The sequence below is a fragment of the Ambystoma mexicanum genome, chromosome 4p, assembly GCF_040938575.1.
Source record: "Ambystoma mexicanum isolate Mex_15411 chromosome 4p, UKY_AmexF1_1, whole genome shotgun sequence".
Taxonomy (NCBI): Eukaryota; Metazoa; Chordata; class Amphibia; order Caudata; family Ambystomatidae; genus Ambystoma; species Ambystoma mexicanum.
In genome coordinates, this window is record NC_090927.1 from 34,833,099 (window position 1) to 34,853,626 (window position 20,528).

A 20,528-nucleotide genomic window follows, 5' to 3' on the forward strand; every position below is an offset into this window, starting at 1 on the left:
GGTGCATGGAGAGGAAATGTTGCATAGTGCATAAAGTGTGGTAGCTGGGAGTCGGGGGTGGGATGGTTATACTTCATGGGTGCATGCTGCCTGCTGAGACTGCGTCAGAGGTGCATGGAGAGGAAATGTTGCATAGTGCATGAAGTGTGGTAGCTGGGAGTCCGGGTTGGGGTGGTTATACTTCATAGGAGCACGCTGCCTGCTGAGACTGCGTCAGAGGTGCATGGAGAGGAAATCTTGCATAGTGCATGAAGGGAGGTAGCTGGGAGTCGGAGTGGTTATACTTCATGGGTGCACGCTGCCTGGTGATATTGCATCAGAGGTGCATGGTGAGGAAATGTTGCATAGTGCATGAAGTGTGGTAGCTGGGAGTCGAGGGTGGGGTGGTTATACTTCATGGGTGCACGCTGCCTGATGAGGCAGCATCAGAGGTGCATGGAAAGGACATTTTGCATAGTGCATGAACTGTGGTAAGCAACAGCGTGGGGGGTTATAGTTCATGGCTGCACGCTGCCTGCTGTAACTGCGTCAGAGGTGCTTAGAAAGGAAATGTTGCATAGTGCATGAACTGTGGTAGCCAAGAGAGTGGGGGGGGTTATACTTCATGGTGGCACACTGCCTGCTGCGTCAGAGGTGCATGGAAAGGAAATGTTGCATAGTGCATGAACTGTGGTAACTGAGAGCGTCATGGGGGTTATACTTCATGGCTGCACGCTGCCTGCTGAGACTGTGTCAGAGGTGCATGGAAAGGAAAGGTTGCATAGTGTATGAACTGTGGTAGTTGAGAGCAGGAAAGGGGAGGGGGGTTATACTTCATGGCTGCATGCTGCCTGCTGAGACTGCGTCAGAGGTGCATGGAAAGGAAATGTTGCATAGTGCATGAATGGAGGTAACTGGGAGTCGGGGGTGGGGTGGTTATACTTCATGGGTGCATGCTGCCTGCTGAGTCTGAGTCAGTGGTGCATGGAGAGGAAATGTTTCATAGTGCATGTAGTGTGGAACCTGGGAGTCGGAGGTGGGGTGGTTATACTTCATAGGTGCACCCTTCTCGCTGAGATTGCATTAGAGGTGCATGGAGATGAAATGTTGCATAGTGCATGAAGTGTGGTAGCTGGGAGTCAGGGGTTAGGTCGTTATACTTCATGGGTGCATGCTGCCTGCTGAGTCTACGTCAGCGGTGCATGGAGAGGATATGTTGCCTAGTGCATGAAGTGTGGTAGCTGGGAGTCGGGGGGTGGGGTGGGGTGGTTATACTTCATGTGTGCACGCTGCCTGCTGAGACTGTGTCTGAGGTGCATGGAGAGGAAATGTTGCATAGTGCATGAAGTGTGGTGGCTGGGAGTCGGGGGTGGGGTGGTTATACTTCATGGATGCATGCTGCCTGCTGAGACTGTGTCAGAGGTGCATGGAGAGGAAATGTTGCATAGTGCATGAAGTCTGGTAGCTGGGAGTCGGGGGGTGGGTGGTTATACTTCATGGGTGCACACTGCCTGCTGAGACTGCGTCAGAGGTACATGGAAAGGAAATGTTGCATAGTGCATGAAGTGTGGCAGCTAGGAGTCATGGTGGGGTGGTTATACTTCATGGGTGCATGCTGCCTGCTGAGACTGCTTCAGAGGTGCATGGAGAGGAAATGTTGCATAGTGCATGAAGTGTGGTAGCTGGGAGTCTGGGGTGGGGTGGTTATACTTCATGGGTGCACGCTGCCTGCCGGGACTGCGTCAGAGGTGCATGGAGAGGAAATGTTGCATAGTGCATGAAGGGCGGTAGCTGGGAGTCGGGGTTGTTATACTTAATGGGTGCACGCTGCCTGCTGAGTCTGCGTCAGAGGTGCATGGAGAGGAAATGTTGCATAGTGCATGAAGTGTGGTAGCTGGGAGTCGGGGTGGGGTGGTTATACTTCAAGGGTGCACGCTGCCTGCTGAGACTGCATCAGAGGTGCATGGAGAGGAAATGTTGCATAGTGCATGAAGTCTGGTAGCTGGGAGTCGGGGGGTGGGTGGTTATACTTCATGGTTGCACGCTGCCTGCTGAGACTGCGTCAGAGGTGCATGGAGAGGACATGTTGCATAGTGCATGAAGTGTGATAGCTGGGAGTCAGGGGGTGGGGTGGTTATACTTCATGGGTGCACGCTGCCTGCTGAGACTGTGTCAGAGGTGCATGGAGAGGAAATGTTGCATAGTGCATGAAGTGTGGTAGCTGGGAGTCGGGGGTGGGTGGTTATACTTCATGGGTGCACGCTGCCTGCTGAGACTGCGTCAGAGGTGCATGGAGAGGAAATGTTGCATAGTGCATGAAGTGTGATAGCTGGGAGTCGGGGGGTGGGGTGGTTATACTTCAATACTTCATGGGTGCACGCTGCCTGCTGAGACTGTGTCAGAGATGCATGGAGAGGAAATGTTGCATAGTGCATGAAGTGTGGTAGCTGGGAGTCGGGGGTGGGTGGTTATACTTCATGGGTGCACGCTGCCTGCTGAGACTGCGTCAGAGGTGCATGGAGAGGAAATGTTGCTAAGTGCATGAACTGTGGTTTTCCCCAATCGTACATGACTATGAGGGCCAAATATGGCAATTCCTGAAAGAATATCCCCCCTGCAGCATCTTGAGGTGGCAGAACAGGGGAGTGAGATAAGCAGCATTAAATATATAAGTCACATGAACAGATGAGAAAAGCGGGCAGGGTACAAGAGAGCGAAGGGCATTGGAAGGAGGAGAGAGACGCATTAGGCGTGTGATGAAGTCACATGTTCACATCTGAGTGATGGTTCTGGAGAGGGACTAGGAGCCACTGCCTCCTATTTGATGGACCAGCCCAGTGAATCTTACCTTCCCAGCAACGCAGAGGATATTCCCCGACTTGGAAGATAGGAACCCCACTAAAGGGAGTAAATCAGAAATAATTGCTCATAGACCCAGCACATGAGAACAGCCTTAGGGAAAGATCATTTAAAACAACCCTTAGGGTCTTCTAAAATATATGTCCGCCCTTCCACGAGACAAATCGCCTTGATGTTCCACCAGAGCACCCACAGAATTATTGGTGGGTGGTCCATTTTATCAGCCACCCACCCACCGCTCAAAGCCACTTTATGCACAATGCCCAGTTGTGCAGCAAGGTTACCCTGCTGCCAACCAAGGTTGCCTAAAATGCAACGGATAGATCTGGCATCTCAAACACCGGTCCATGACGACCACCGACTTTCTCAAAGAAGGAAATCAGTTTATGAAAGCAGGTCCCATGGTAGAGGTAGCGGCAGCATTGCCCAGCTGTTTGTAATTGCTGTGTAAGTGTGAGACAAAACAAGGGCTACTTACCTTGTGTGACTTCCAGAGCTGCACAGAGGTCACTTGTGGTTTAGAAAGAATTCTTCAGCTGCTGTTTCTGCAGGAGAGAAAGATAGTTATAAAGACAAGGAGAAGGAGAAGAGCAAGCATGGCGAGAAGTCAAGATCACCCATGGGAGAAGAAGAGCGTCAAGGATGTTAGTTGCAGGAGGCCTTATTGTTGTGTCACATGGAGGAAGGCAAGAGATAGAGCATAATGTACACAGAGGTTTAGACGAGGAGAGTAATGAGGGGTGAAGAAAGTACTACAGAAGAAGCTCTTATCTTGACCATAACGACAACAGCAGAAGAACCGACCAAGACAAGAAAGAATTGCAGAGGAAAATGAATAAAAACCTCTGACTGTGAGTGAATTTTTAATGTGTCCAGGAAGGGCTGACCCTGGGAAATGGGTCATGGACTGGTGGACTATGGTGCTCAAGAAAGCTGGAGTTGCCCCCTTGTTGTCTGTCCAAACGAAACCCTAAGCCTATTTATCCTGTCTAAGAAATCATGTTTAAATCTCATTCCTTGAGTTCTGAGTTGTCTGATGTTGTGGCTGTGACAGGAGATAGACAGTAAAAGGAGGAGACTGAAGCATTGCAGTCAGTGGAGAAACATTGGAGTAAGGACAGAGAAGTATTACAGAGAGGAGAGAGAGGCATAAAGGAGACTGTAGCAATATCAAATGGAGAACAGGCATCTTTAGAAAGTGGTGGGGCAATGGTTGGAGGCAAAAGCAGAACTGTATAGAGTGGAGACACATTGGAGGCAGGAACAAGAAGTATTAGGAGGATAAACAGTAAAGGGAGGAGAAATAAGCATTACAGAGAGTGGAGTGACAACGTAGGAAGACATTGGCCAATGAGAAGGATGAACCGAGCAGAGATGAGATGGAAGCATTGAAGAGAGTGGAGGGGATTTTACGGGAGGAAAAGGGAGCATTAAGGAGATGAGCAGCACCGAGAAGAGAGGGGATCATTGCTGATAGTTGTGGGGCATTGAGATTATTAGGAAAGGAAAATTGCATGGAGGAGATATACACATTTTAGAGAGCTAAGGAACATGGAATGAACAACTATACGTTATTAGGGAGTGGACAATTACAGGCAGGAGAGATAGGCATTTTAGAGAACTGAGGAGCATGGAAGGAAATACATCAAAGCATTAGGGAGAAGAAACATACAAGAGGAGACATAAGCATTATAGAGAGATGAGGAGCATGGAAGGAAAGGAAGCTCATTATTAGGGAGATGAACATTATAGGAAGGCGATATGCACATTATAGAGAGCTGAGGAACATGAACGTTATAGGGAGAAGAATATTACGGGGAGGGGAATGAGGCATTATAGAGAGATGAGAGATGTTGGTGGAGGACAACAAAGCATTAAGAAGGTGAACAATAAGATGAATAGGGGGAAGCATCCTAGACATTCTGAGGCATTGAATGCAAAGCATCAGAGGATTAGGGGAATTAACAGATTCAAGCGTTTTAGAGAGTAGATGGACAGGGGAGAAAAAACAATGTTAGTATTAGGGAGATGACATTGAGAGACACTGGCGGTAGGACAGAAAAGCACAAATAAGATTAATTTTACAGAAAGGAGTAGGGCATTGCAAATGGCTGAGAGTGATTGGAGGGAGGAGAAAGAATTCTGGATGAGATGAACTTTACATAGAATAAAGACAGGTTCTGTAGAGAGTGGAGGGGGAATAGATGCAGTAGAGACAGGAATTAAGCAGATGACCAATAGAGAGTGGAGAAGGAAGCATTGTAGACCTTGACGGGGCATTGAAGGAATGGCAGAGAGGTGTTAAGGTGATGCCCATTACGGGGAGGATAAAGTGGCAGAGTGGAGAGAGGAAGGCATCAGGAAATGAACAGTATAGAGAGGAGGGAGACACGTTACAGTCAGTGGGGAGATATTGGGGTTGACAGCATGTACTCGGGATGCAAAGAGTACTGGGTGAGAGGCAATTTTTATAGAGAACCGCGTGGTATTGGACAAAGGACAGTGGTAGATTGAGGAGATGAACAATACTGTGAAGTGTGAAAGGGATTATGGAGACTTGAGAGAGTTTGTTGAAATGACAAAGACACAATAGGCAGATGAACAATACAGGGAGGACAATGAGCAAAGCTAGTGAGAAAGAGACATTGGAGGGATGACAGTGAAGCTTAAGGGAGATGATGTTTACAGAGAGGACAATGAGCAAAGCTAGTGAGAAAGAGACATTGGAGGGATGACAGTGAAGCTTAAGGGAGATGATGTTTACAGAGAGGACAATGAGCGAAGCTAGTGAGAAAGAGACATTGGAGGGATGACAGTGAAGCTTAAGGGAGATGATGTTTACAGAGAGGACAATGAGCGAAGCTAGTGAGAAAGAGACATTGGAGGGATGACAGTGAAGCTTAAGGGAGATGATGTTTACAGAGAGGAGAGAGAGAAGGACACTGAAGTGAGTGTGGAGAAGCAATTGTGAAATAAACATTACAATGAGGAGAAGGAAGCATTGTAGAGAGTGAGGGGATGAAGGATGGAGGGCAGCAGTGCATCAGGGAGGGAGACAAACAGTACAGAGAGGAGATGGAAGAACGACATGGGAAAGGCGACAAAGAAGCACTGGGTAGATGAACATTACAGAGAACAGGGTGAAGCAGTCCCCAGCGGACACAAGTCACTTTTCATCTCATCTATAGACCACCCAAGCCTTCATCGAAGACTTCACGGACCTGGTCACCACCATGTCTCTTTCACATGCCAGCAACATCTTCCTCTATGACTTCAGCATTCCTGGCAACCCATCAGCCCCCTCTCCCTCCCATGCTAATGCCCTCAGTTGCTGAGATTATTGACATGGACCCTTATATGTACTTCTGGGTCCTGGCCTCTGCCCTCCCCCTGCACTTGCCTTTGGGCACCCACTGGCCGGTGCTGTCTCAGAGGCCTGCACTTACTGTACTTGCAGGTGACCACTCGCTGCCAAGTGGTCTCTGCCAGGCACTTACCTGTTGCCCTGCAACTGGCTCTCTGGCACTTCCGTGTCTGTGGAACCTCTTGCACGTACCCCTTTCCCCTGTCCCTTCTCTCTCTCTGTACTTGCACATTCCGATGTCACAAGGCCTAGTAGGACCGCCTCGGCCTTTTGCTCATCATTGTTACTTTATTCCATTGTCTTGATTTGCTCCCTTGTTCCCTCTCCTTTTCCCTATGGACGCTTTTAGACACAATTTCTTGATGTATAAGCACCTTAAAAATGCACAATAAAATACATAAATACGTGAAAGAATATCTCCACTGCCTACTCAACACTCTGAGCATCACACAGCACACGAACGAGCCAGCTACAGGAAAGGTAATATCCTCAGTCTCATCATCAGTGCCCTTTGCCATCTTGCAATAGGGCTGATTTACCTGTGACAAACCGGGACTGTGACTCGCTCTTCCAAGAACTGAACACCACCCTCACACATCATCAGCCATGTCCCAGTGAAACAGCGCACCACATGCTTAAATCTTGCACACCCTGGTACACTCAAGAATTCAACTTCAAACGACGAACCATCAGAAAACAAGCGAAGACTTGGCAAAAATCCTGCAGCGAATCTGACCTTGCCCCGGTTCAAGGAACACCATAGCACACTCAGACGACTGATCCCCACTGCCAAGACCAACTACTACCAAAACACCATAGTCAAGGCCAGCATTGAAAGCTGAGCCCTCTTCAAAGCATCAAACGTGGCATCAACCCTCTGCCCGACCCACCCGTACCTCACTCCATTGAGAAACCTACTGCCATCAACTCTTTCTTCGGCAATAAGTTCAGCATGTTATGCCAACACATAGACACCGACCCCACAACTGACAGCACACTATGCATCCCTTTTCACAAAACCACAACTACCTGCACAACTTTCAAGACACTCACTATGGAAGACCTCAATACTATTTTAGCATCCCTCAAGGCTACATCATATTCTGAGGACATCCACCCTGCCTCTGTACTCAAGACACTTCCGGCTGAAGCACTCCTCCCTTACCTGACAATCATCAACAGCTCCCTAACTCAAGGGACCTTCCTCTCGACCATCAAGAGTGAGCAAATCTTCCCACTTCCAAGAAACCAACACTGTACCCAGAGGATCTCAGCAACTACTGCCCCATCACCCATCTCCCCTTCCTAGATAAGATACATGTGAAAGCAGTAGCCACACAACTCCTCCAACACCTCCAACTCATCAAAGCCAACAACCTCCTTCAATCCTACCAATCTGGCTTCAGACCCAAATGCAGCATAGAAACAGCTCCCACCAAGGTGATCGACAACGCCCTCAAAATCCTTGATGATGGCCATCCTTACCTCCTGGTTCTCCTTATCCTCTCAGCAGCATTTGACACAGTAGACAACCAGACACTCAAAAACCATCTACATCGTTGCATGTGGATCAGTGAGATTTTCCTCAACTGCTTCAAATCATACCTTGCAAATCAACACACAAATGGATTCCAGATCACCAACTCTACCCATATCTTGTGGAGTCCTGCACGGATTCATCCTGTCCCTGTGATCTTCAATCTTTCTATCGAACCACTTGGAACCCTCCTCGCCCCACACAACATCCACATTCACCAATACGCAGAAGACAATCAGCTTTATCTTAGATATCCTCCATTAAAGATATCCACAGGCTCAAGGCCTGCCTCTCGTTGATCCAGTCGTGGATGTCCAGTGGTTACCTGAAGCTCAATCCCTTCAAGACTGAATTCCTACTGCTGACCAGCAACACTGAACACCTGTACTCTAGACTTGCCTCTCTGCTCTGCACCTCAAGTGTTTCATTCCCAGCTGGACACCTGCGCCAAGTCCCTTAGATTTGACATCGACAGATGCCTTCCCTTCAAACAGCACATAACAAGGAAGACACAAACAGCTTAGAACCAACTTTGTTTCCGGCAGCAAATCAAGCCCCTCATCCCAGAAAACAACTTCAGATCTGCTCTCCAGGCCTTGGCCCTCTCCCACCTGGATGGTGCAATTCCCTTCGGGAAGGCCTTCCGGGTGACTACCATGGCTCCCCCAAGATATGTCCTGCATGCTGCAGCACGACTCATGAAAGGATTTCGCAAATTCTACCACATCTCCCAACCCTAATTAAACTGCACTGGCTCCAGTTGCAAACCCGTATCATCTTCAAATCCTGTTGCATCTTCTACAAGGCTGTCCCCAAGCTACCGCACTGAGAAACTCAGCATCTCCGGAGGTCTGCAATCCACCAGAAGTGAAGACATGTGCATACTTGAACTCCGGCGGTGTAGGAAGGGAAGAACTAGAAGACAGCCCTTCTCTGTCTGCACTCCAATATGATATTATATGATATTATAAGTCATTTATAACGAACCTGTACACTGGTGTTTTTCAAGGCGCGACAAGACAAGGAAGGGAAGACAGAGGGAGGACAAGACAAACGATCTTACTAGGCCTTGTGTCATTCAGACCGTGCAAGTGGGGGAACGAGAAGACATATGTGGAATTTCAAGTGTTTTTATTGCGTTAAATCTGCACAACTTAACTGCCCCATAACTAAGGTTTTTTAAGTGAATTTCAAGGGTTTTGTTATAGCATCGTTTTTTCAAAGCCACAGGTGTTAGTCTTAGCAGTGCATGGTGGTGACGCGACTTATGGTTGCTTAGCCTACCCTAACTGGCACATTTCTGGAGTTTTTCGGTTTTACTTGTAACCATAATGTCCCTTTAACAAAGTTTTTTCATTGAATTTCATAGGTTTTTATTAGTGCAACTTAATCATAACATCCCTTTAACAAAGTTTTTTCATATATATGTGGGTGGTGGGTTAGGGTAATTATTTATTGTATGGGGAGAATAAGGTGGGTGCAGGGGTTTCCCCCCGCATATAAAGTTCAACAAATGTTGGGAAAATTCGGTCTTTTGTGCTGCAGGATTTTTTCAGTGACCACATCACATAGAAGCGCCCATTCTGGGTTCGGCAGTGAAGTGGCTCTCAGCCATGTCTCGCCTGCTCCCATAAAGTACCTCTATCATCTCCTGTCTATTTACATGCTGCTTGATTTCTTCGCTGCCTTTCACACTGTTGATCATACCGCTCTAATCACAACTCTCTCCCACCATGGTCATCAAGACAGTGCCCTGGCTTGGGCCGCCATCTCCAAGTACCCCAGTACATCCTCTGCCACTCTCCAGTGGGTATAAGTCCCCCCTCTTGTCCTTCACCCTTTCATATCATCTATTTGTGTAGGATACTCAAGTCTGGTCTCCAACCCTGTCGTTAACCCCAGACCTCTTCAGTCATATCACCATCTGCCTCTCTCTAACTTGTGTGATCTATCTCTCTGCCTCCAATGCAGCACGCCGTGCCCCATATCCAATTACCTTCCTACCGGATCTTCTAAACCCATATTCCAGGGCTCAAAGTCTGCGGTTTCCCGCCAATAGTATTATTAATCTGCAAACATGTATCATTTGCACGGCTGGCAGGGTCGATGGCCTCATCATTCAGGAAATGTGTCATCATCTGACACCAAAGTCCTCATCTCCGCCCTCGTTCTTAGAGCAGTGGTACTCAAACCATTTCATACCAAGCCCCTCTTTGAGTAAAAATATTATTTCTGGGTCCCCTCCCACCTCGGGTTTTCCCCCCGAAGGATAGCCAAGGAGGCCCCAGGCTCTTTAAAATATAAGCTCATTTTCTATTGAATTAAGTTCTATTAAAAACATTCATCTTAATCGATTTCTAAAGAATCTAGGGCTCCCCCTGGACATCCTTTGCGTCCTCCTGGAGGGTGGGGTGGAGGCATCCCCCAGCTTGAAGACCACTGTCTTAGAGGCTGTGTGATTGCTCCAGAATCCTTAAGGGAGTACCCTTCTACTTTGCTCCTACTTGACCCTCTACATCCTTTCAAGCCCCTCACCCACTTCCCACCGCACCACCCTGAGAGCAGGGGCAATGGGTTACCTATTCATGATTGCTCCATTTACACACTACATCTCCTTGTCTACCCCTCAATGCATGGATTGACCCCCCTAAATTTGCCCCCGTTGTTTCTTTTCCTCTCAGGGCATTTTTAACTTCACTGTCTGCGATCTATCTTGTGCTGTATCTCGCTTTTGCTCCTTTACCCTAGTAGCTGCTCGCCGCTGAAATTCACAATCCGCCGACATCAAGGACTACCCCACCATAAATCACTTCCAGACCACCCTCAAGAACCACCTACTCAGCCTTGAGCAATCTGTGTACACCCCTCTGAACGTGCAGACCTCCTTGTAATCACCATTGCCTGAAATGGTAGATTGTGTTCTGGTTCAGAACTGTACATTCTCTATGTATGGAATATTTTATAAACTGTTGGTATAGCAATGGCCCATTGTATGTTCTACACACCCCAATGTATGTATTTACAATTGTGCATTGATACTGTTACAGGAGAGAATGGAGTCAGAGCCCTTTAAGAGGGCCGGACTAAAGCCGGGAAGGGGAGGCGGGAGGCGGGAGGAAGGGGAGGGGGTTAAGGGTGTGGGGTTAGTCTGTAATAGGAAAATAAAGAGTTAAGAGACACTCTCCATAAATCGAGTTTCATTTGTAAAGTATATTTATTAGGGCCTAACAACTGCCGACGAGGCACCACCACCCACATGGCGCACCATTGCGAGAACGCTGAAAGCGGGAGGACCCGGCACAGCACGGACCAGCAAGAGACGAGCTACCCGAAAAAATGCACACCACCAGGTGGGAGAGAGGACGCTGAGGGAATAGGCCGGATCAAGGAAGGAACTACAACAGAGGACCTGCAGCCTAGAACGGAGTGCGAGGAGGGACACACTGTTGACCGGGAGGAGCCGGCACCTGAGGACTGGTCTCTGCCCAAGCGTGCAGTGGACCACGGACAGCGATAGGCGCTGTTCGCAGGCATGGGCGTGCAAGGAGGTCATGTGGAGGACAGCCGCACAGCAACCCACTGGAGAACACATAGCAGTAAGGAGGCCCGCCCCCAGATACACGAGATGAGGGTGAATGGAGCAAGCGGGATGCAGCAGGAGAGATATCCACCACACAGCAGATACAGCAGTCAGGGCCGCGTTGTAGCATAGTACACATGGCCTCGTTCCAAAAAAAATAATAATAATTTATTTTCGCTGTTCATAACCTGGGCCTCTGAAAAGTGAGATCAGATAAAGTGGACAGGAGAGACAGCGTTGATAACCTCCCCACTCCCATGGGTGCAAGAGCATTGAGAGGAGGGAGGGGGAGAAAGTAAAAACAACAAAAGATGAACAGCAGAAGAGAGAGCAGCAACCCAAGAAGAGGTCACAGACGCCAGAGCCGGCATCCACAGCACAAGGCCACAATGAGCTGATTAACAGGCCACACCAGACGGGCAGGCCACTACAAATAAGCCCAGACCACCAACAAAATATCTGAAGGAGTGCAAGCCACTTCAGGAGCAGAAATCCAAGCCGCCATGGGGACGAACCTAACATCCAGAGCCACATTCCTACGGCACCCAAACCTATTCACGCTGCAACCACATCATGACCAAGGGCAGAGGTGGGAGGAGTGGATGGAGGAGTTTTAGGACTTTATGAGAGCCATAGGTGACCAAGACGCAGCAAAAAAAAGGACATTTTCGCAAAATTAGCAGAGAATGATATCAAAGGGATCGTAAATAACATCCCGGAGCAGGAGAAAGCCACATACCAATGCCTCATTACCACTGTCATTAGGAATCTAGTAGTCCTCCCCAACAGAGACTATGACAGGTATACATTTAACCAATGTGCACCATAGACACACGAAACAGTGGGTGAATTCATCCTCAGACTCCAGAGAAAAATTGCACACTGTGACTTCGCCAACTTCAACGATGATGAAGCCATCCGCCTGAGAGTGATAGAAGGATACACGTCCTTGCAGCTCTGAAAACACTTGCTGAAGAAACCTCTCCCGCTACAGGAAATCGCAGACCTAGCAAGGGTGTACGAAAGGATAGACGTCCAAGGAGCAACAATGGAGATCCAAAAGAAAAGCGACACCATTGTGGCCTTAGCCACCCGATCCCCCAGACCACCAGGCCGTCAGGAACCCCAAAGCCCAAATAGACGCACCCTAGGAGAAAGACAATCCTACAGGTGTGGGTTCGAATTTCCCCACAAAGGACAATGCCCAACCATGGTGCAGATGTGCATGAGGTGCGGACAGGAAGACCACTTTTAAGCGATGTGTAAAGAAAAAGTCCATATGCTCGTGAAATACAGACCAGTGCCTCTGCCCAGTCCACCCAGGATGTATGACCTGCCGAGAGGGCCTACACCCTGGCCATACCAGGATAGAGTCGTCGGGAGATTGTTCCCAGGCAGAAATACCCTGACATATCCCACCCACCAGGGGTTCGTAAGGGCGGTCAAAAACCTCAGCATCAATCCGCCAGCGAGATACTCTCATGCGTATGACTATACACCTCACCTGCAAGCAGGTTACGCGCTAGAGCAAGGACCCGCACAATAATACGATGACTGTGACCCCTACGAGAACCCAATACCCCAGGAAGAAGAAAACCTTGTGGATGAACCATACTACATGCACAACCAGTGTAACAAACAGTACATGTGACTCATCTGCGACACCTCAGATGACAGCATGGCACCAAATGTCATAGTTCAAATAGGGGATCAAACAACCAGTTCATCATGGACTAGGTCAAACGCCGCTGATAGGTCTAGCAAGAGAAGGAGGGCAAGGTTGCCTGAGTCCTTTATGTTCTCTATTTGAGTTACTAGATCTATCAGGGCAGTTTCTGTGCCGTGTCTAGGCCGGAAACCGGACTGTCATAGCCCTAGTAGATTGTTGCTTTCCAAATGGTGCTGGATTTGTAAGTAGGCTGCTCTGACGATGATCTACCGGAGGAAGGGCACCATGGTGATTGGTCTATAGTTGGAGGGGTTGTTGGGATCAATGGATGGTTTCTTAAGGAGAGGCATGATCCATGCGTCCTTCAGGTTAGTAGGGATTCCATTGGTCTTGCATGAGGCGTTGATCAGCGAGGTGATAAATGGGGAAATTTCCTTTGCTGTTTCTTTTATGATGGGAGCAGGGCAGATGTTGCCCATGCATCTGGAGGGCTTGGGGCCAAGTATTATTTCTTCTACTTCTTTGACACGGAGTTAGGTTGGAGAGGGGGTGGGGTGATCGCTCATGAGGGACCAAGAGGGTTTTGGGTTAGGTTGGCTTTTTTAGTTTCAATTTTCTTTTGTAGGAGCTCGATTTTGTCTGATAGTGCTTTTTTAATGTTTTGGTACCAGGAGGTGTCCTTGATGCAGGTATTAGGGGGTTGTGAGGGTGATTGAAGTTCTCTAAGAATGCTGAATAGTTCCTTAGTGTTGGATTTGCATTCTGGATACGGTTATTGTAGGAGTCAGATTTGGCTAGTAAGATAGCAGATTTGTATAAGGTAGAGGCTGCTAGGACGTTTTCTTTGTTAGGAGCCGTACAGGCGTTTCTCCAGTTTGTTTCAGCTGCTATTTTATTTTTCCAGAGAGTCCTCAGTTGTGGGGTAAAACAGGTGTTAAGGTGGGTGACAGGTTTGGCTTTGCAAGCCTTCTGTGGTGCTGGTTTGTCTATGGCATTTAGGACAGTGGTATTGTAGAGGTTCACCAGGCGGGTTGGGTCATCATTAGTTGCAATGGCAGAATCCCAGTGCAGGATTGGTTGAAGAAGTGGGAGTAGTTTAGGGGCTGTTATGCTGCATGAGTTTCCTGCTAATCTTGGAGGGGAAATGGTTTTCTCCTATATGCATTACTGTGTCTTTCATTCTAAAGGGGCGTTTCTCAGGACTTGAGGTCAACTAAGAACACATCACTGGTTAGACCCTGCCTTGCCCACAGGTTGATGTACATGCCCAGAGACAGGTCCAGCCTCTCTCTGGGATTACCCATACCTTCAGCTGGCACACTTCAGATACTGACCCTCTTCCAGTCTTCTAAAGGGCAGAGGGGTGTTCTTCACTGTATCCCTCCAGGCTCCACATTGACTGGTATAGAAGGACTGTTACACCGCAGCGGACAACCCAAGAAGCCATGCCAAGGAAGGCTGTGTCCCTTCTCTCTTTCCAGAAAAACGAAGCCAACACAACATCATGTCACCCTCCTGGAAAGGCCGGTCCTCTGCTCCGAGCTCTGGCACATCCCTGCAAACACCACAGAATGTCATGTGTAAAGAAGGCTGTCTGTCTGCTCTTTGGCACATCACTGCAAACACCACAGTATGTTCTGTTCTATGGAAGGCTGGCATTCTGCTCTCTGGCACATAAAGAAGGCTGGCATCCTGCTCTCTGGCCCATCACTGCAAGCACCCCAGCATGCCCTGTGCTAAGGAAGGCTGGCATTCTCCTCTCTGGCACATCACTGCAAGCACCTGCGCATGTCCTGCGCTAATGAAGGCTGTCATTCTGCTCTCTGGCACATCACTGCAAGCTCCTGCGCATATCCTGCACTAAGGACGGCTGTCATTCTGCTCTCTGATACATCACTGCAAGCGTCCCAGCATGTCCTGTGCTAAGGAAGGCTGGCATTCTGCTCTCTGGCACATCACTGCAAGCACCCCAGTATAGCCTGTGCTAAGGAAGGCTGCCATTCTGCTCTCTGGCATACCACTGCAAGCACCACAGCATGCCCTGTTCTAAGGAAAGCTGGAATTCTGGTCTCTGGCACATCACTGCAAGCACCCCAGCCTGTCCTGTGCTAAGGAAGGCTGGCATTCTCGTCTCTGGCACATTACTGCAAGCACCCCAGCATATCCTGCGCTATGGAAGGCTGGCATTCTGCTCTTTGGCACATTACGGCAAGGCCCCCAGCATGTCCTGTGCTAAGGAAGGCTGGCATTCTGCTCTCTGACACACCACTGCAAGCACCCCAGTATGGCCTGTGCTAAGGAAGACTGGCATTCAGCTATCTGGCACACCACTGCAAGCAACACAGCATGCCCTGTTCTAAGGAAGGCTGGCATTCTGGCCTCTGGCACATCACTGCAAGCACCCCATCAAGTCCTGTGCTAAGGAAGGCTAGCATTCTGGTCTCTGGCCCATCACTGCGAGCGCCCCAGCATGTCTTGTGCTAAAGAAGGCTGGCATTCTGCTCTCTGGCACATCACTGCAAGCACACCAGCATGCCCTGTGCTAAAGAAGGCTGGCATTCTGCTCTCTGGCACATCACTGCAAGCACCCCAGCATGTCCTGCACTATGGAAGGCTGTGTGAGGCAGAATCCTGTGCAGTTCCCTTAGGGAACACTACAGAAGATTAAGACTACAGGTATATGCAATAAATCCTCTTTGGTATCAGCCTGTACCACAAAGATTTAGTTGGTAGCTGTGGCTGAGCAGTCAGACTTATCGCAAGAGGGAGATGACCAGTATTCAGGGTGTACACATTAGGACTACAACACTATGGAACAAGGAAACACTGACCAAAGCTTTGTATCAAAAAGAATATAAATATTTATTTTACACACTCTGATGTTCACACACAAATCACTATTATAAAAGCAAGTTAAATCAGTCAAGAAAAGTATACACAACTCCCTATTTAAATTGTAGACAAGTTTGAGCAAGAGTGAAAACTGAGAAAACGGCACAGTGAAAACCAAGCAGAAATGGCACTATAACAATTCCTCCAAAAGGGAGGGAAAAGACAAATCATACAGGGTTATACTCTTTAACACAGCAGCAACACTTCCCAAGAAGATTGTGAACAAGTTATGCAAGGCAGCACTTTAGCATGTGCAATACTGAGGTGAAACTGAGCAAAATGGCACTTCACAAGTTTAAAAAGAGGTAAGGAAAAGGTGGTTATAAGAGTTAGGTGCACCAACACATTTCTAGGTGAGAAGCAATCTAGAGAAAGCAGTTGTAGCAGATTTAGCCAGAGTCAATAGGCCTGTGCCAGAGTCAGTGGTACAGGGCAAAGTGCCCAGGAGCAAAATGTTCTAGTAGCTGCAGTCAAGTCTTTGTTTAACAATTCGAAAAGGCGGTTGCAGAAGGTGAAAGACAACGTTAGATGATAGGGGCGGCCAACCCAGTAGGTAAGTAAAGGATTAAAACACCTTTAGCAGTACCCAACGAAAAGGGAGGCCTGGCGGAACAATGTACCTTAAAAGTGGAAGAGGCTCCTGCGGTTGCGGTAGTTCCTGGCTATTCCTGCAGTTCGGGAGATCCAGCAGAGGAAGAGAGGCTCTCATCGTGGAGGAATGTTCGAGTTAATGCACTGCCCAGGGATGAAACCAGCCGTGTAGCTGCCAAATGAATAAAAGGTACGCTCCTTTAAATCGGTCATGGCAGACTGGTGCCTGGCTATCTGGTCTCCTAGTGCTTGGCACTGGCGATTTGACCAAGGCAGGTCCTGGAAGGCGATTGGTGAACTGGTTGGCCCCACCAGCTCAAGGGAAGAAGACTTTTCCAGGTGAAGATCTTCTCGAGTCGTTGGAGAAAAGTGGTGAGGATCTGCAGCAGGGCTTCACCGGTGGTTCAGTCGTTGCAGATGTCTTTGGCTTCTCTCCTCTTCGGCTTCTTAGTTCCAGTGGCAACGTTTTGTTCTCCAGTCCTCAGGACCCTGCTTTTATGCAGCAAGACCCCCATTCATACAGCCTAGCTGTCACTGACACAGTGGGGTGGCTCTCCTGGCGGGAAAACCCCCCAGCCTATCAGGGCAGAATGCGCCTTGGGTTGCATAGGCAACCCTGTCCAGGGTGCCTATTCCCCCTCCCATACCTCCTGTCTACCCCAGACTCAGTGGAGCCAAGAGGAGGGCTTTGTTGCAGAAGCCCACCAAAAGGATGTACAAAGGATCCCCGACCTGGGTAAGGACTATAGAGAAAGACACGAGAAAGAATTATAATCAAAGTTCTGGCAATAAAAACCTACTGGAGTAAAGTTAATATTAAAGTAAAGCGGCGGTATGTTAGAGGCTGTCAGTAAAAGTGGTAGCCTCGAACAATTGGAAAATTCCATGGGAACTATTTGCGGCCGAATATTTATGGTAGTAACTACTGCCACCAGCCAGAAACGTTTTGAGAGAGGGACTGTACGGTACCCACTTGAAAATGAACACTAGGAAAAATCTATTAACCCTTCCCAGTACCTCCATAGTAAGTTGGGCTGTACTGGTTTTGTTCATAAGAATTGACAAGTAAAGCCAATTGGGACTTAACATACCCTGGGAGACAGTAGTCAGTCCCAGGGTATGGAGTCTATGTTTGGGGGTCACTACGACACCCCTGTGGTACGGCACGGAGGGTACTGTGTACCACACATGTAAAAAGATGATTTCTATGAGGGAGAGAAAAACCCCATAGACCATAAGCACACAAGATAGCCTAAAACAAACACTAGCAAACTGTCTAAGAGTGGGAAAAAAGGGTCTCACTATTAGCAGGAGAAAAAAATAAACCCTTCCAATCCAGCAAAGCTGATGGGGGACTCTATAGGTAAGGGAAATTAGCCCTAGAAGAGAATTTTCCCTAACAGGCTGGCATTCTGCTCTCTAGCACATCACTGCAAGCACTACAGCATGCCCTGTGCTAAGGAAGGCTGTCATTCTGCTCTCTGGCACATCACCTCAAGCACCTGCGCATATCCTGCGCTAAGGGTGGCTATCATTCCGTTCTCTGACACATCACTGCGAGCATCCCAGCATGTCCTGTGCTAAGGAAGGCTAGCATTCTGCTCTCTGGCACACCACTGCAAGCCCCCCAGTATAGCCTGTGCTAAGGAAAGCTGGCATTCTGCTCTCTGGCACACCACTGCAAGCACCACAGCATGCCCTGTTCTAAGGAAGGCTGGCTTTCTGCTCTCTGGCACACCACTGCAAGCGCCACAGCATGCCCTGTTCTAAGGAAAGCTGGCTTTCTGGACTCTGGCACATCCCAGCATGCCCGCGCTATGGAAGGCTGGCATTCTGCTCTTACCCACATCACTGCAAGCACCCACGCATGTCCTGCACTAAGGAAGGCTAGCATTCTGCTCTCTGGCCCATCACTGCGAGCGCCCCCGCATGTCCAGTGCTAAGGAAGGCTGGCATTCTGCTCTCTGGCCCATCACTGCGAGCGCCCCCGCATGTCCAGTGCTAAGGAAGGCTGGCATTCTGCTCTCTGGCACCTCACTGCAAGCACACGCCCATGTCCTGCACTATGGATGGCTGTCATTCTGCTCTCTGGCACACCACTGCGAGCACCCCAGCTTTGTCCTGTGCTAAGGAAGGCTGGCATTCTGCTCTCTGGAAGAGCACTGCAAGAACCACAGCATGGCCTATTCTAAAGAAGGCTAGCATTCTGCTCTCTGGCAAAAATCCCTGCGAGCGCCTCAGCATGTCCTGTGCTAAGGACGGCTGGCATTCTGCTCTCTGGCACATCACTGCAAGCACCTGCGCATATCCTGCGCTAAGGATGGCTGGCATTCTGCTCTCTGGCACACCACTGCAAGCACCCCAGCTTTGTCCTGTGATAAGGAAGGCTGGCATTCTGGTCCCTGGCACATTACTGCAAGCACCCCAGCATGCCCTGCCCTATGGAAGGCTGGCATTCTGCTCTTTGGCACATCATTGCAAGCACCTGCGCATGTCCTGCGCTATTGAAGGCTGGCATTCTGCTCTTTGGCACATCACTGCAAGCGCCCCAGCATGCCCTGTGCTAAGGAAGGCAGGCATTCTGCTATATGGCACCTCACTGCAAGCACGCGCCCATGTCCTGCGCTAAGGATGGCTGTCATTCAGCTCTCTGGCACATCACTGCGAGCGCCCCTGCATGTCCTGTGCTAAGGAAGGCTAACATTCTACTCTCTGGCATACCACTGCAAGCACCACAGTATGGCATGTGCTAAGCAAGCTGGCATTCTGCTCTCTGGAAAAGCACTGCAAGCACCAAAGGATGCCCTATTCTAAGGAAGGCTGGCATTCTGCTCTCTGGCCCATCCCTGCGAGCGCTTCAGCATGTCCAGTGCTAAGGAAGGCTGGCATTCTGATCTCTTGCACATCACTGCAATCACATCAGCATGCCCTGGTCTAAAGAAGGCTAGCATTCTGCTCTCTGACACATCACTGCAAGCACCCGTGCATTTCCTGTGCTAAGGAAGGCTGACATACTGCTCTCTGGCACACCACTGCAAGCACCTGCGCATATCCTGCGCTAAGGATGGCTGGCATTCTCGTCTCCTGCACATCACAGCAAGCTCTCCAGCATGTCCTGTGTTAAGAAAGGCTGGCATTCTGGTCTCTGGCACATCACTGCAAGCACCCGAGCATGTCCTGCGCTAAGGAACACTGGCATTCTGCTCTCTGGCCCTGACTGCGAGCGCCCCAGCATGTCCTGTGCTAAACAAGGCTGGCATTCTGCTCTCTTGCAAATTACTGCAAGCACCCCAGTATGTCCTGCGCTAAGGAAGGCTGGCATGCTGCTCTCTGGCACATCACTGCAAGCACCTCAGCATGTCCTGCGCTAAGGAAGGCTGGCATTCTGCTCTCTGGCACATCACTGCAAGCACCCCAACATGTCCTACACTATGAAAGGCTGGCATTCAGCTCTTTGGCACATCACTGCAAGCACTACAGCATGCCCTGTGCTAAGGAAGGCTGGCACTGTGCTCTCTGGCACATCACTGCGAGCGCCCTAGTATGTCCTGTGCTAAGGAAGGCTGGTATTCTGCTCTCTGGCACATCACTGCAAGCAACCCCAGCCTGCCCTGTTCTAAGGAAGGCTGCCATTCAGCTATATGGCACATCACTGCAAGCACCACAGCATGCCCTGTTCTAAGGAAGGCAGGCATTCTGATCTCTGGCACATTAGGAAGTCTGGCATTCTGCTCTCTGGCACAACACTACAAGCACCCCAGCATGTCCTGGGCTAAGGAAGGCTGGCATTCGATCTCGGCACCATCACTACAAGCACCCCAGTATGTCCTAAGCTAAGGAAGGCTGGCATTCTGCTCTCTGGCACATCACTGCAAGCCCCCGCGCATGTCCTGTGCCAAGGAAGGTTTGGATTATGCTCTCTGGCACATCACTGCAAGCACCCCAGCATGCTATGTGCTAAGGAAGGCTGGCCTTCTGGTCCCTGACCCATCACTGCGAGCGCCCCGGCATGCCCTGTGCCAAGGAAGGCTGGCATTTGTCTCTCTGGCCCATCACT

At 49.3% G+C, this 20,528-nt stretch overlaps 1 protein-coding gene across 1 annotated transcript in view; it reads right to left on the reverse strand.

The window, feature by feature from the left end:
- Positions 1-20,528, reverse strand: part of LOC138452717 (olfactory receptor 2K2-like) — a 162,931-nt gene that overhangs the window by 17,166 nt on the left and 125,237 nt on the right. The window lies entirely within an intron of this gene.